This window comes from Alligator sinensis, unplaced genomic scaffold (assembly GCF_000455745.1).
Source record: "Alligator sinensis unplaced genomic scaffold, ASM45574v1 scaffold1802_1, whole genome shotgun sequence".
NCBI classification, from domain to species: domain Eukaryota; kingdom Metazoa; phylum Chordata; order Crocodylia; family Alligatoridae; genus Alligator; species Alligator sinensis.
This window is the reverse complement of record NW_005843236.1, coordinates 187,009-192,256: the sequence shown is the minus strand read 5'-3', so window position 1 is coordinate 192,256 and position 5,248 is coordinate 187,009.

Below are 5,248 nucleotides of genomic sequence, written 5' to 3'. Positions count from 1 at the left end.
GTGGCCTTTCTGCCCCCCTCCCCTGGCCCCCCCCGGGGGGGGGGGGGGGACAAGGCCACTGCAAAGGCCACTGGTGTACCCTCAGATTCAGGAGGCACCAGTTGCCCATGCCTGATAATAATTAAGTATACAATGCTAAAAAATGGATCTCGCTCTATATAGGTATCAGTTGAACACAATGGTTTATTGATATATTTACAATTTTAAAGCAATTTGGAAGCCTGCTGGTGCCTCAATCATTATAATAAATTCTAAATACTTATATATTTTGGTGTTTGATTTGGGTTTTTTTATCATGGTAAATCAGAGCTCCTCCTGCCCCCTTCACTCACCAGGACACAGGTCCAGCTGTACCTGTCCCTGAACCTGCACCACCTCCGCTACTATAAGAAATAGCCACCAGCACCAGCATGACAGTCTCCTCCACTCCAATTTCAGCTCCCAGCATCAACCTCCCAGTGCCAGAGGAGGAGCTTGATCTGGAAGCAAAGAATCTGAGTGCCATAGCCAGGGAAATTCTGGAGAAGGAGGGGGAATCTGAGTTTGTGCTCCACACCCCTCAAAGTTCCTGTATAGGCAGGTATCTTCTGAAAGGCACTTCACAGGAGGTTGTGGGGCAGGTGGCTCAGCTTTCCCTGATGTTGTGACTCTGCCTGCTGAGGTGGGGGATAAGGCAGGATCTTCACCCTCAGGGGGGGGGGGGGGAGGAGGGGGGTGTAGCGTAGTGTGGCATCATTTTGAGTTGGCAGATGATCCCAGGTATGCTACCTGCCAGCACTGACAGCACTGACAAAGGAAGATCAGCTGGGGCAAGAACATGAAACATCTCAGGAGGCAGCACCCCCTTGCCCTTGTTCCTTCTCATCCTGGCACCAGTGGGAGCATGCCCAAAAAGAAGTCCCCCTCTCACTCCAAAGCCCCTGTCCCCATGAAGCAGAGGCAGGCTATGCTGGACTGGAGGGGGAAAGCCACAGACAAAGGCGGATGCATTGCAAGGGCGAGCAAGGTTGCCCAGAGCAATGGGGAGATACTTGCTTTGGATGGCCAGCCCTTCTCCTTAGTTGAGTGGCCAGGGTTCAGGCAGCTCATGGCATCATGGCGCTTGTGGCCCCATCCTACCAAGTGCCCACACTCACCACCTTTAGCAGGACAGTGGTGCCCTCCCTGTATGAGGCATGCAGGGAATACTTGATGGAGGAGCAGCACAAGGCAGGTCTGCAGGTAGCCTTGTACTTCACCTTGGACATCTGGAGCCAATATGGTCAAGGCAGTTCATGATGCCAACTTTGTTGACATCTGCTGTGTGGCATACAAGTTCCACCTCATAGTCAGGGATGCCTTGGAGTGGGACAGGGTTCCTAGTGATGGTGCTGTCACTACCACAACCAACCAACTCATTTCAAAATGCAGGAAGGTGGGAGGCTACTTCCACTGGAGCATCAAGGGGGGCAAGATGCTGTGGGAGAAACAGGTAGAGCTGAGCATCCCACAGCACAAAATCATGCAGGATGTGGAGACTCAGTGGAACTCCACATACCTGATGCTGGAAAGGCTGGTTGAGCAACAGAAGACCACCCATGAGATGGCCTTGCTTGGGGAGATTGGGATCAGCAGCCCCCCTAACAAAACTGAGTGGAATACCATCTCCCAGATCTTGGTGGTCCTCAAGCCATTCCTTGAGGCCACCGAGACCCTCAGCACTGGTGATGCCCTTCTTAGCCAGGTGATCCCCATAGTGAAGGAGCTTGAAAATCAAATGGAGAAGTTCCGGGGGATTGATGTTCCTGGCTGAGGTAAGCCACTTTCACCAGAGGTACAGGCACTGGTGAAGCAGTTGAAGGAGAGCATCAAAAAATGGTTGGATCAATTGCAGTCCAGTACGGTCCATGTGCTGGCGGGCATGTGTGACCTGAGGGTGAAGGGGAGCATCTGCAGCAGCAAAACCCTCTATCACTGGATGGAGGTGCTGGTGAACAGGGTCAGAGAAGCAGAAGGGCAGAGGTGGGGGGACATAGAGGAGGGGTATCTACCGTCCCATGTCAGCACTCCAAGCATCAGCAAATCTCCTCCACCACAGATACTGCCAATGTGGGCCAAGGGCATGGCTTCAGTGGTGGGGTCCAGAGGCACCAGACTCCACCATCTGGCAGGTAGTGCAGAGGCCTTCATGGCTACCTATCTCACCAAGCACGTAAAGCCACTACAATGCAACCCCTTGGCCTATTGGGCAACCTGCAGCCAGATGTGGCAGGATCTGGCCATGGGTGCCTGGGAACACCTTTCCTGTCCACTGACCAGTGTTCCAAGTGAAAGGATGTTCAACATTGCTGGGGATGTTGTGATACCCCACCACACTTTCCTTGGATCCTGGTTTGGTGTAGCAACTGGTGTTGCTCAAGGTGAAGTTTCCACTGCTGGGGTTCCACAAGCTCAACCTGCAGACGGAGTGAGTGCCACTCTCCTCACTCTGCACCTACTTGCTTTTTTTTATTTTCCTTGACAACCAGAAACCCAGTTAACACATACACATAACACGAGTTTTGCTTTCAACAGTTTGAGGTGCACTTTCACAGAAGCCCCTGTACTTCTTTCCTTGAAACCTGGCAGACTTAATGCCCTCAGAAGAGGCTACCATCCCTGCTGCTTTTATTCTGCTCTGCCTTAAAATACACATGACACGAGTTTTGCTTTCAGCAGTTTGAGAGGCACTTTTACAGAAACCCCCGCACTTATCTCCTTGAATCTTGGCAGGCTTCATGCCCTCAGAAGGGCCTACCATCCCTGCTGTTTTCATCTAATTCTGCAAAAAAAAAAGACAAAGTTATAGGTATTTTAGTGATTCCCCATTATAGTCTATGGCCAAATCACCGAATCACACCAAATCAGTGCCAAATCTTTTGAATACGATTTGGCCGAATAGACTTGGGACAGTGATCCGAATCACCAAATTTAATTACTCTCCCCCAAATTGGCTGAAACCAAATCTGAGCTGAATACTGGCCACTTTGCACAGGCCTACTGAGCAGCCCTGATATGCCAGTGTCCTGCCTCTGGTCCTCACTCCCAACCCACCCCACCCCAACCCAACCCAACCCAATCACCAGTGCCCAGGGGTCAACACTTCCATTTGCGCCCCTCTCGTCTGTGGCCAATCGCTGAGAGGAGGCGGTCCCCTGGTGGCCAATCATTGAGCCTGGAAATGTCAGCAGGGGACTGAGTACCCCTGGAGGGCTCAGCCAACACCCCTCCCCAGGTTGGCATGCCCCCTCCCAACCCCCCTTGTTGCTATGCTACTGCATAGACCCCATCCAACATCTGGTCATGGTCATGCCACCCACCTGCTAGCTAATGTTGAGAGTTGTCTATGTGTGTGTGTCTCCAATTTAACAAGAACAAAGGCAGACAGAACAGTGTCCACTTAGGGCTTTTTGGAATTAATCAACAGGTCAACTGGTAATGTCCCTCCATTCTTCCTTACAAATGCTTTGCAAAAAGCTGCTTAAGAACAGCTTGAACTGATGAGACACAGGTTTTGTTTTCTTGATGGGCTGATACGCTTTGCATTCTGATAAGCTTCCTGCTGGCTTCTGGCTTGCTGTCAGTGTTCAACAGGGAACAGAGAGAGGTAAGAAATCATCTGGTTTGCAATGAATGCAGTGCCTGTCAGTTTGCTGCAGACAGTATGAAGAAGCAGGGAGAGGGAGATTGAAAAGCTTAATATCATCAACAGATGCATGCAGTCCACAGAAGCTTTCTTCCCTCCCACACTTGCCCTTTGCCCCAGAGTGCTAGCCATAGGCTGGGGCCTGGTAACATTCCCCACCCCTTGAGCAGCAAGTTAAGGGGGGTGGCGAGAAAGCCTAGTGAGGGCTCCTTCTCCCCACCTCGCTCACCTCCGCTCCCAGCACACCCTGGCTGAGGACTAAAACCCGTTACAGACCTGGTCTCAGTGACTGGTAAACTTAGAACTGTACAGAAATTCCACGTACACAAATTGGTCTAAACATTGTGCAACCCAGTTTAAGATAAACCTGGATCTATGTAGTATCAAACTTACTCAATTTAGGTCAAACTGGTGCATGGAAATGTCTGGAACAGCCCTGGGGCTGGGAAAATCCAGACACTGGGCCCAGTCCCAGGCCTGGGACTGCTCTTTTCATTGCTTCCTCCCCACACACTGGGTTATTTTTTGTCTCCCCAGCCCTTTGCCCACCCCCCCGCCAGCTCTCTCAACCCCCACAAACTGCTCAGGATGCAGCCACATTTATCAGCATTTGCCTCTGCTGGAGCTGAGCAAGTAAGGGGTGGGAAGGATGGGGGTATAGGTTTACTGGGTGGGGATACCCATTCCACTTATGGGTTGCACCTGCCCCCCCACCTGTGGGTCACACTGCCCCCCCACCAATAGGTTGTTTCTACCCCCCACCCCACCTGTCGGTCATGCCAGCCCCACCTGTGGATTGCACTGGCTCCACTCACGCCACCTGCAGGTTGCACCTGCCCTGCCCACCCTTATGGGTCATGCCTCTCCCCATTCTCTGGTGGACCCCCAACCTCCCACTAGCCTCCCCCATCCTGACTTACCTGATATTGGGCAGCCATTTTGAATTGATTTAACCTCCCCCTAATGCCCCCGAATGTCTCTACTTAGCCCACATGTCCAAGTTATACAGCAAGGCAGAATGGACATACTAAGGACTGGTGATCCATTTGTTTTCAGATCACTGCAGGCCAGAGGCTCCTCTCACTTGCAGTGATGCAAATCCATTTGGCCAGATCCTGTCCCCTGTTGCTAACATGGAGTCCAGACTAGCAGCACATCTCTAGAAATGCAGTCCATGATTTTTAGTGGCACATCTACAGAAATGTACCATTGTATGTGATGCCTTTGGCCTTAAATAGTCACTGGTCATGTCTACATGAGCGGCATACTACACAGTTGTTACTGCACAGTCATTCAGGACTTGAAGAAGCAAGTACCATCACTGCACATTTTTTTTCTGATGCTGCTGCATAGTAGCAATGAGCTAGTGTGCAGTAGCTCATTACTACTGCGCAGTATTGTCACCACATGGTTAGTGCCTAGCAATGCTACTGCATGGTAGTAACAGGCTATGGCACAGTAGCTTGTTGCTACTGTGCCATAGCATCTCATGTAGATGCACACACTGAGTAAAATGCATCAAGACTCTTAGAAACAGGGACCATCATGTAGGACCCCTTCTTCCTTTATTTCCTTTTGGACCAA